Source organism: Accipiter gentilis, chromosome 25, assembly GCF_929443795.1.
Source record: "Accipiter gentilis chromosome 25, bAccGen1.1, whole genome shotgun sequence".
In the NCBI taxonomy this organism is placed as follows: Eukaryota; Metazoa; Chordata; class Aves; order Accipitriformes; family Accipitridae; genus Astur; species Astur gentilis.
The window spans coordinates 2050961-2063646 of record NC_064904.1 but is presented as its reverse complement, the minus strand read 5'-3'; positions in this window follow the sequence as shown (position 1 = coordinate 2063646).

The following is a 12686-nucleotide window of genomic DNA, read 5'->3' as shown; positions in this document are numbered from 1 at the left end:
AAAAAAGAGTGAGTAAGAAAGAGACAGAAAAACGGAAGTGTCTTAGCAATTTCCACTTCTTCTTTGGAAAGTTACTTACGTTTCCTTTTTATACAGCTCGCTTCTGCCAAGAAGAAACAAAATGAGTAAAGGGGTGCCCCATCAAGCATCTTGTGTGTCAGAGTATACTGTAAATTTCAGAGCTATATGCCAGTGAAAACACACACTTCAAAGAAAAGCAGAATTGATCAGCAATTGTGGACTAAAAATAACAGCTCTTCATTTCCAACTAAAAAACACAGCTGCTAAGTGCTGATGCAGCTTTATATTTGATGTGATCTTCAATGTAACATTTTCTGACATATTTAAGATTAGTACTTGAGGCTTTGGCAGGTAAATAACTTTCAAAGGCAGTTAATATTTTAATTTAAGACCACCAGTCTGTGCTATCTTGCCCTGCAATAATTATTTTTCTTCCCCTGCAGAGGCCAGTGTATGTAAGATCACCACATCATTGTCATAAGAGGCAGTACCACCCAACAGTTAGAAAAAAAAAAGGCTACTAATAGGGTGTTTGGGTCACTGTGGACATTTGGGAAACTACTTAATTGTTTTGGCTCAGATTCAGGGAAAAATTTAAGTATGTTTTTAGTGTTTAAATTGTGCTTAAGCCCTGCTGATTCCTAGGAGTTATATATTCATGTTTAGATTGCTGTCTCAAACAAGGGTACTTCCTTATAGCAAATCACTTTATTATAGTATTTCCATCTTTATAGAGGTTATGTTTATTTTTATTCTATGAACACATTCTGAAATATAATTACTGTTTCTAAGGTGGTTTGACATCTTGGGGCAAATTTTAAAATACAATTTTAATACAATTCAAAAGCTAAATAATTTTACAGAGAAAAGAACCTGACTAGTCTATTTTTATGTTGCAAAAGTAAATTTTCTGATTTGCATAAGTATTTGTATTGCTTTGGGGATACACATTCTGTTATAAATTTCCAAAATTTAACATCATGTACTTGAACATGATCTGTTCTACTACAATGAAACTTATACTTCATGTTAAATGGTTAGCTAAATACCTACCTCAGTGGACCAAAAATCAACATTTTTGACCTTGTGACATTTTTTAGATATCTTGCACAGCCGGAACAGATTGAGTGCTGAGTTTTGAAAAGAGAACAAACAGATGTATTTATGTCTTATGCATCCTATTCTGTTGTATATAACTTCTTAAACATATTCCACCTCTGAACCTTGTTTTAAGTGTCTGTCTTTCTTTAAAAAAAACGAAAAAGTTAATTAGAATAGCAGCTACAGCTGACGTAAACAGTCATTAGGCATGTACTGCCACTGTCTGTGCATCCAACTTGAAAATACTGTTGTGTCTGCACTTCAGCATTTCAGTGTGATGTCTAATGACTTTTTTCCACAGTTTCAGGGCCTCTAAAATATTGCTGAAAGCGGAAATCTTTCCTTTGCTTGAACTGTTAATTAGTTTTGTGTATATGGGATATATAAAGTACTGGGTGTTTAAATCATATCTCAGATTAGATCTGCCTGTAAGTGCTCTACATTACAAAATAGATAAATAAAAGCAGCATCCTAACAAATACAAGGTTTGTGACTTACATCCATGCAGATCTTATGGATAAAATTAATCTGTAAATCTTTTACCCAACAATTGTTGATTTCCCCAGTCCTCTTGTTTTAATTGTATTTCCTTTGATTAAATCCTTTATCCAACCTTGAATGGAATCATAGTTCTGGCCAAGAAATAATGAAAACAACATACAATGGCAGGGCTCCCCATCTCCCTGGTTCTTTTGCTGACAGAGAAAGGTTTGTACAAATCTTGTGTAGCTTCTGTCACCTGATATCTGAGTTCATTGCCTAAACAAGGGAGAAAAAAAAATCCACTTGACAATAAAACTTATATTTTCATCTTCCTTAGATTTTGTAGACATTGTCTTATTAGGAATCCAGTCTGTCAGGAAAAACAAAGTCTATGCAAAGAAATTTTTATTGGCTCTGTGTTATGTTACGGTACTTTTATTAGATGGTGACATTCCAAAGACAGCACCTGCTGCATGGATTTGGGCTGTTAGCCAGAAAAGAAATAAAAAAGAAATGTGTGGTTTAAATCTAAGTGGCAACGGGCTTGCATTACTGTAACAAATACTCACATGCTTCAACAGTTGGAAAGTTAGAGTGAATCACAGTTATAAGTATTGGGGATAAATATATGTCTAAGTGGCACTGTTATCACCATAGCTTTCAGAGCAACAAAGATATAAAATGTCTATTCTACCTCTGTTCTCCTTTCCCCTGTGAATGTGACTATTGAATGATATTTGCTATACAATATACATGAAAAGGGTGAACTTTTTCTTTCCTTCATCTGTGGATTTGTTAGCATACTCTGGCCCATTCTACTGCCAAATCAACAGAATCTGTAATGAGAAAAAAAAAATCTAATTCTATTTTTCCTTATATCCCTGTAAATCTGGAGTAGCTCTAGATTTACTGCTGTATGAATGTAGCTGAAGGCAGAATTATGTCTAGAAATATTTATGGGTTTCCAGGGCTGCTCAAAGAATAACTGTTTTCCATGTGTTAAAATTCACTCCCCAAAGGCAAAGGAGCTTGCGAATCCAAAGCAAATGTACTCTTCAGACATGATATAAAAGATAATTTCTCATTTGTGAGTTCTGCATTTGATATGCTGGAAGGGAGATCTGGATATATGATCAAATCTAAAAAGCAAGCAATAAAATAAATAAGCTCAAGAAAACAGATACTAAACTAGAACACTGTAAGCCTTTTTTTATTCTACAAATCTGGATGTAGAATTTTCTTTCTGAATTTATATTGTTTGTTGATATCCCTCCCAACACCCTGCAATACAAGGCAGGTGTCATAGAATTCATTTTCATTGATCACAGACAAGTTATTTTAGAAGGAACATAAGACTGATCTGGTCCCTTGTACAAAGAGGGAGATTCTGCTTTAGAAACTAATGTCTGGCAACAAGACTGTAATTGAAAAAGCTAGTAAGTAATGTTCTGTCAGCTTCTGGCATTCATCACTTTCTCAGAAGAGCAGTATTTTGGCCTTTGAGACATCTGTCTATTTAAGTTCAAGGGTCTTGATTTTATGGGATTAGTCCAGATGACCATAACTTGATGTGAAGCAAGTGCAAGTAATTGCTTAGGCTTTTAATGGGAGATAGGTAAGATACAGATCAATTGTTCTCTGTGTGATAGTCACACTCCTCTGACAGATATAGGACGAAAGCAAAAATTTCATAGTTTGAATAATGGTACTTAATGGGAGCCTACCGTTATTATTGCTGCAACTTATTTAGCAGCTCCCTCAATGCATTGGGAACTTTCTAAATATTCAAGAAAATTCCTACACTGAGAAAACTCGTAATGATTGGAACTCATTGAGAGGTCCTTGGCTATGTTCAGAAGGTATGGTTAAGCCTTCCTTCATAAGAAGTGTTATGAGGTTGGTGGTAGACTGAAGGCATAAACTTCTGTAATGCTGATTAGAAAAATCTTACGCAGATTGATGTCATTAAATTGTGACCAGTTTTGCAACTAGTGGAAAATTATGTTTGCCTGGGACTCTGTTCCAAACTGAGCGTGGTGTGGCAGCGTCCATAAAGGAAATGCTAATGAAGGGTTTTCTGATATTTTCTCTTTTGAGTCCTGCCAGTGTGAAGGTATAATAATGTCACAGCAAAAGAGAGCTTTCAGTAAACTGAAACTGGACTTCATCTCTTCTGCTGATAACTTTTCTTTATACACCTGTCTCCCCTCATAAAACTGTTCAGACATTGTTTTGCATACGCTGTTCCATCTTCTTGTTATGTGGTTTGAAAAAGGATGAAAATAACTGCAAGTGTGGAAGTACTGTTCTCCCTATATTTAACATATTATTTAAACATCTATAGCATTAGTCCAAAAGGATTGCTTCTGAAACTGGATTAGATATGTGGGGGTCTTAAGTTCCAAAATTTCTTTCTGAAAAGGAATGACTGTGAGTAAGTTCTTGAGTCAGTGCTGTTGATTCAGCTATTGAAGGCAACCAACTAAGATGGTTTTTATGCTCATGAGCTCTTCATCTGCATAATATAGTGGATATTAATATTGTTTATTTACTAGGGAAATAGGATGTCTTCCTATTTCTAAAGGTCAATAGCATACAAAATTAATAAATGTTTTCTAGGTAACCTCTCTTTCTGTTTATTTCTGTTCATGGACGTCTCTAAGTCACGGATTTCTTTTGAGACCATCCTTCTTAAAATGTTCCAAGCTTTTGGGGATGAGAAATGGATGTCTTCTTTTTCCTTTACTTAAATGCTTTAAATTCTGGAGAAAAGACTGCCTCTTTGCTCTCTGGATGATCTGTACAACCCAATACAGAGGAAAGATTTTTTGTCCATGATAGGACCTTTTAGTTTTTCTCATTAAAAATAAGAGTAATGATGACCTTGACTGACAGCTGAGTAGCTTATTTCACTACAGTCTTTTCACACAAGGTACACATGCAAAAAACTTCCAATGAGCATCTTGCAGAATATACATGGGCATGGTACCAATCAGTGATGAGCAAACCTAAAACAATTCAGAAGATGCTGCACTTCCCTGAACCTTGGGCAGACATTCACATCTAGGCACAACATAAATCTCTTCTGTGTGTGTATGTGGGTAAGATTTCACAAGGATCAAGATTGAAGAACTGCCCCCCCCCAGGTTTTCCAGCTGGGCTCTGATAAACTACCTGAGATTGATATATACCTGGATCTCCTGAGGTTACTAGATTAGACTTTCCTGGAAGATGTCCAGTAGTTTCCAGGAAGCATAGCCTTCTGGATGATGCAGTGTGTCAGTACTTGGCATTCCTTGTGCTCACCTGAACTTTCTGTATCTCAGTTTATCCTACTGGAAAAGAGAGTTATTGATTAGTGGTTTCCCATTTAATATAGGAAGATTAGGTTTGTTCTGGTTTTATCTAACTCTGTGAGCACATACAAATAAGAAGATTCATACAAGACTAAGTATCATGCTCATTATTTATATAATCCTTGAATATTGATTTCATGTTGGGATGACACTACTGTAGACAGTGGTGTTAGTGGTATATCTGTTCTTCACTATCAAGGCAAGTGATGGTTACTTTAAGTATACAGTAGAGAAGATAAATACCCAGAAAAATAGGATAGCTATGACACGAGTAACTGTCCTTATCTTTGTTTAGCAAATTATATCCAACCTCTAATTCTTTCTGCATAAACCCTTAATGTTTTGGGGTTTTTAGGTTTTGTTTTGTTTTGTTTTGTTTTCTCTCTAGGTGGATTATCTCTACTGTTATTATTTAATGCATTGGTATTTTTAATAGGTTTGTGAAAAATGCTGATAGATGTTGCATTACTAATTTAGAAATGTATAATACTGAAAGAAAGCTCTGCTTAGCCACTGATGATACGGCCTTTATTTTTTAGCTAGTCCTGTTTGGATCAATTGCCTTGTTAACAACAGCACTTTGCTCCCATCACTCAGTGTAACCTGCTGCATTTTCCCTGTCCATGGCAGCGGGGGTTGGAACTAGATGATCTTTAAAGATCCCTTCCAACCCAAACCAATCCATGATTCTAAGAATAATACATACTATTTTCCTTTTACCTCCATTTCCTTTCAGACTGGGATGTTCTTTTTGACCCCTCTACACAGAGGTATTTACATTGCTACAGGTCACATAACCTGAAGCCCTTGCCTTCAGTCACCCTTTTAACCTCTATTGCAAATGAGAAACAATGTGTTCACTAATTTGGCAAAATAGAATATGTCGCTGAGTACCTCACAAGCAAGTGCTTCTTTTAAAAGCAATACAATCACTGTAAACAAAGATTTTTTTGTTGTTGTTTGACACACTCCCAATATTTATGCTGTTTATTGCTGCAAATTGTTAACCTCAGAAGCAATGCATATTTATACAGAGACTGGAGGAAAAATTAATGCTTAGGAAGGTTGCATTCATCATCTCTTTGCATGTCGAATGTTGTCTTTTGTTCTAGTCTTTAAAAAAATTCTGCATGGCAGTGTTAAGTAGGGCTGTTATAGACCTCGGGGTACCATTTTGCAAGTAATTTAAACAGTGCTGATGGGTTAATTGTCATGAAAAGGTAGAGAGGTTGTAAAGGAGCTCATAGTGGCAAGGGGTACTGTGACACCTAGGGAGAATATGCTTTCAGGACAGAAGATGTAGTCCTTGTCATACACGTAAGCTCACAGTTACTGTCAAACTTCTCTAGAGAAATCATGAAACCATGGTATGTAAAGAACACACAGGATTGGTAAAGGTTAATTTCTACATTTCCCAGAAGGAGCACTGGGACAGAAAAAATGAGTCCCAGAAGAAGCACAGGGAAATCTTATCAATACAATAAGAGGAAGATTCTATCAATGTATAAGCTCTTATGAATTAATTCTTCTGCAGCAGTGTTCAAAATGAATGAAAACTTATGCCAGGGCTTGAGGGCTCTGAAATTCTAAGACTCTGAAGTATCTTCAAAGGTAAGACTCTGATCTTCTTTTGAGGAATGTAATTTTAAAATCCAAATTACATAGATGTGTGGCTTTGGGTGTGGGCAGGGAGGGGAGGGCTGCTTTTTTCCTGTCTAAAATTTGGTAGATATGCCTGTCTGTGGAGTGTGTAGGAATTCTATTGTGTTCGTGAAGCACTACAGTCACACAGCATTTTAGAAACTGCAAGTATGTGAACCATTCTCATACATTCATCTTTGTTCTGTATGTTATCTCCTGGGCCCCTGCAATAAACTTTTTATTCTGTGAAAAGAGTTTTAAAAAAACAAGGTTGAAAAGAGACAATTTTTTTTCTTAAATATTGTTTTTCTTAAATGTTTCTCTTTCCCATTTTATTTACAAGATATGCTTAGGGTGAAATGCTGGATGTTGGTCCTAACACTCACTCATTTGTTCTCCCATAGATCACAAATAATTCAATTAATATTAATGAAAATACAGCACTATCAATAAGGAAAATGCAGCCTATAAAAGTAGCTACTTATGTCACCCTATTTCTCCATTTCCACCTTACTCTTGCTCTGTAAGGAAAAGCAGGAGGGAGCTGGGGAGAACATCTCCCAACACCCATTATCCTTCCCTGTTCCTCTCCAGTGATCTGTCACATATCACATTTTCCATCCTTGAAGGCATATGGTGGGTATTAGTGATAATAGCCACAGCATGTTGATCCTGGTCCCGCACATCCTTGTTTAACACACTAGATTGTTGAATGGCATTTACCTTGACAAAGAGTTGCATGTGCCTTTTCTTTTCTGGCATTTAAACACATCTAACACTTCCCTAAATACAAGTGAGGAATAGAGTTCTGTTTGGTTTGTAACTGATTTTCATACTATTCAAGAATGAGATGAATACTGTCTGTAAGATAAGTGGACAAAACTGGGCAAGTGTCACCAAAAGAACTGATTGGATTGTTTTTCTGCTAGCAGAATATTCTGCAAAAGGACTGTGATTTCATCTGGTCTTTGCAGTTTGGACTATTTTATAAATCAGTAATTATTATTCAAAGGCATCCCCTGTGCTATTGAATAAGATTTTGGGCACAATCACTTATAATTCAGTGTAATATTTCTATGCAGAAGATAAGCACAGAGCAGGACAAAAATTAGGATAAACTTTACTGCATGAATTAGGCAGTAGGGCAATGGAATATGTGCACAGGGGAGAACTTTTTTTTCAGATGAGTATCAACTTTCCTTCCAACTCAGTCTGTGATCTTTTTCTGGCCTTGACACATAGTCTAGGCCAGAAGAGGGGCACACAGTCAACAACAGTCATAGGATATAAAAATTGTTTATGTAAGATTCTCTCAGGGAATTCTGTTTGGTTTTGTTTTCTATTTATTTAATCTATCTCGATGGGAGTGAAATATCTGATCAACTTCTGTGACCGTAAAAAAATATGCAAGAGAATTAGGGTTAAATCGCTGTAGTGGCTTCAGATACAGAGATAGATGATAGGTAGATAAATAGATAGATAGATAGATGATGTTTTGGAGAAAATTGACTTGTGCTGAAAAGGTTCTTCTTCAATAACAAGGACTATTGGTAATCAGAATGAAAAAAATTATCTTGCGTTATACAGCAGAGGTCTGTCTCTTTGGAATTAGTATAGACTTATTTCCCTCAGTATATTGATTAATGCTATTATCTGTCCAGTTCTGCACTGCATAAGCTATGGAGTTTGTATCCTTTTCTTTGGGTCATTAGGAAGTTATTTGCACTGTTTAGTTCAGTTTGTTTTCTCACTTTTAATTTTCTACTCTTTTTTGCCAAGTTAAGCAAATTTGGACAGAACTTTTGGAAAGACCATAGCTCTCAAATTTCCTAGGGTCCTTATGGTGCTAACCTTAATACTGCTGTGTCATTCCTTTCTTAAAAACCCACAATCCTCTTCATTAAATTTTCTTGCCAAGTTGCAACAGAGCTTTGAAAAATGAATGTCAGTTTCCATCAAAAGCATTTATTACTTACAGTTCTTATTTGCTTATCTCAATATTGAACCTTTGTCAAAGGAAAAAAAAAGGAATAAAACCCTCTAGACTGGGTTTCTACCCTTGCTCATGCAGATAGCATTATCTCACACAATAAATTACATTGACTTCAGGCATTTTTGATTGCAAACTATAGGTCAGGTACCGTCTTTGGATTGTATATTTTATTTGAATGGTACTTACAGATATCACATAAAAATTACTTGAGAATGTACTTGTATATGTAGACAGAGCTTCCCTTTCATACCTTTTGCACTGTTTCCAGTAAGACATGCCCTGTACTGCCTTCCACTAGAGTTATGGAGTCTCACTGCTTCTGAAATGTAGACCCAGGAGGTATGTTCAACTGACAGAATACCAATGTCTGTAGATGTTAGTCAGCTGTCTAGTATTGCTCCTACTCAGTGGAGAGAGTTCAAGTGAAACCACCTACATCTAAACCAGTGAGTTACATGAGATTAACTAACATCCCCACATACTCACAGTGTATCTGAATTTGGACAAAAAATTATTGCCCATTTTAAAAAATAATAGTGGGCTTTTCTCATTTTTTAAAATATTTCCTCATTCTTTCACTTGTCTGAGAAAGGAGGCAGTCTTTTTTAGGAAGTCCTGTATGTCAAATTGTAATACTTTATCTATCTAATCTTCAGTCGAAGTTCAATCAAAGTAAGTAGGGACAATTCATGAAAAAATGTTACTTGAATTAGAATATAATAAATACTAGTAATACTGGGACTTCAACATAGCTGCTTTCCTTTCTGTTTGATAGATACATTTTAGACATATATAGTCATCAGTGCTGGCAATTTTTGCAGTGAAGGGGAGTTTTGTGAGGGTTCAGTGTACTTTTCCAGAGTTTGATTCAGAGAGATTTTAACCACATAACTCACTTAAGCTTTCATTTTCTCAGTTGTAACTTTCTAGACTTTTTTTTTTTTTTTTTTTTTTTTTTTTTTTTATTAGAAGGCAATTTACCTTCTCCCTGCCACACAACAAAGGCATCTTTGTAGTAGAATGTTTAAGTATTAGACAGCATGTATTCCCAGGATGTAATTCTGCCATGATAACTACCTTGATATCTAATGACTTAATTAGATAATCATATAATTGCAATAAGTAGACAACTTGTGCAAAACTGAATAAATCATTGAAATTAATTTTTCTTGGAGAGGAAAGGGTAAATTTTTAATATCATAACCTTAACTTATCAGCATCACTAATTAGACCTTGCCTTTTAATAATCTTCCATTAAAATAGCTGCTGAGAGGCTAGCTAGAAATATTTTTTACTCAGTGAGCTTTTATGTGATGAACACAAACAGTAAAAAACCTTTCCGTTGTCTCCCTCGAGGGGGGGCGTGGGGGAGGAACATATATTCCATTACCTATATTGCCCCCTTTTTTTTTTTCTTTTTCTTCTATCTTTTTTTTTTTTTCTTTCCTTTTTTTTTTTTTCTGGCTGACAGGAAGAAATTAATTAAGACTGAGTTAATATGACCTACAAGTCAAGTTGAGACTGGTGGGTATAAGTTTCTATTTTCAGTTCCATTTTCCATATCACAGGAGGTAACTCCTAAAACCCTTGCAGAGTCTTATATTATTCAACAGTCCCATTTGAACTAGTCAGTTTTGCTAGGGAAAGAGTTTTAGATTTAACCCATGCCAGACACAAGGTATTCCAAACAGTTGTTTTACCCCAAATTTTTATTAGCTGACATAACCAAGGGTGTTATGTGATAGTCAAGTAATATATTATTTAGGATTACTCAGTAGGTTCATTACTATCACTGCATTAAGCATATGAGTCTTGATTGTTGAGAAGGCTTTTTAATCTAATCATCTGATATATGTTTTTATGATGTTTACTTTATCATTAAAATGATCTGTAGGAAAAAATTATGTGGGACATACTTAAAGGCATTTTGAGTATCTGAGGGATCATTTGTTTAATCGGCATTAATTTCAGAGTGTGACTTTCTGTAGTTTATCATGAGTACTAGATAGATGATTACATCTTTGAATCTTCTCATTGTTATAAATGTCAGAGATGAAATAATGAATGATGTAACTTTCTGAAGCTCTTCTCTGGGGCTTTTTTTTTCTTTTCTTTTTCTTTTCTTTATTTGTACAGCCAACATTTATAAGCCTGACTGCCTGCATTGGGCTCCTCCAAATAATGTTCTGATTTCATAGATGCTGACAATTGGATCATAAACTCTATAACCTCCAAGTGACAAACCAGCTTTATATTGTGGGTAAGTTACTGGTTGTCTTTCCCAAAGTCACCAACACTACTTCAGTCATACGTGAACTAGCAGGTTGGATAGTAGTTGTGGCAGCACAGAGCACAGTCAGGTTGTGAAGACTGTCTGGGAAAATGAATAAATATTAAGATATTTAGCCAATGCTGGTATCTGTGCTACTGAGGTTATATTGCTATCTACAGTGACTATCATGTAATTATGGCATATGTCACACAATCTGGCCTTAACTTCTTGTTTATTTTCTTTTGGGGGTTAGGTTCATGTTCCTTTTGGTGTTGTCTGAGAGCAGCAATATGTTAATAAGGAAAGGGACTTCCTTTGGAGCTACTATTAACAAGGAATATAATTTATGATATACATTAACATATTCAGATAGAAAATGACGGTTGCTGTTACAGATGTGAATTTGCTGGCTCTACAGAAAGGAGATGGTTTTTGAAGGCTAATAGGGTAATACCATGCTCACATTTGAAAGCAGTTTTTTGAAAGGCCCAATTACCCAAAAAAAGGAAACTTCAAGGAAATCTCACCTTAGTTATGAAGTGTTGATAAGCTCTGATGGGTCCTGAAGGCAGGTGGTATCTGTACACACCTTTGTATGAGTTATCTAGTCCTAACAGACCAAACCCATGGCTGTTCATTTCAATTTTCATTTAGAAGATATTGTTATTTTAACCCAGCCCTAGCTGCTTCAGAGACACTGAGAGTAGCAAAACTGAAAATCAGATATCAGAGAAAAAAATCATTCACATTATTTTAAACGTATGGATTTAAACCCAGGCTTTACAGTCTCATTTGGGATCCATGAGGTTCAGTGATTCCAGTCCTTACTGTCTTGCTGAAGTAAGGCACTGGATAATGCTAGTCACTGGGAGATGCTTCATCATTTCCCGAATGGGTCCACAAAGCTAGAGACAATATGACGTCTGTATCTCACATGGCTGTAGTAACTGTAATAATACATTAGGTTCTGCAAGAGTATCCTGGTTTGCAGATTGTCACTCCCCACAGATGGAATGCCCTCATATCCGTCAGGTACTTAGCAAATCAACCTTAACATAAACGTAAAAGAACTGAAGTCTAGCTACTAGGCAATTACTAAATACAAAGAAACATATAAAAATGAATTAAAATAATGCTTACAATCTATTTTTGCTTTAGATTTTAATCTAGATGGTCTAAACTGCAGTTTGTTAAAATTAGGAAACTGTGCTTAATTAAGGCAAAAGTATTTTTTGTGCACGTGGAAACTGCCACAGCAACACTCAGAAGTGTTGCACAAGGCTGATTGCAGTGAAAAGCAAAAACTGATACTATGGCTTAGGGTCTACTCCCAATAAACTATAATATGAATTAGTATGACATGGATGGATCCACAGGTTTCAAAATCAAGTACCTGGTTTTGAAATAACTTTACACTTTTGGTCTTGTGCTTTAAGATTTAATGTTGTTCAGAAAGGAACCACTACTATTTTCAAATAGAGGAAGAAAAGAGCATTTCTGGGTGTCCTCTAAATTGTTGTTTATGTCTTTTCTTTTTTTTTTTAATTAATTACATAGTAAACGGCATGATTTTTGTTATGAAATTATGAATCTTTCTATACCATTAAAATGATAGCAAACCCAAAACTATACAGTCAGCATGCATGCATGTCTGTGGGTAGCACTAGTAAGTAGTTACATGTGAATCATCCAGTCTGGTGTCTTGCATTATTCTATGCATGGTTTAGAATTTTTGCTTAAATTCTTTTGCAATTGGATATGCTGACAAGAGATAAGAAAGTCCATAATAGATTCTGGATTAAACTAATTTACTTAAAGG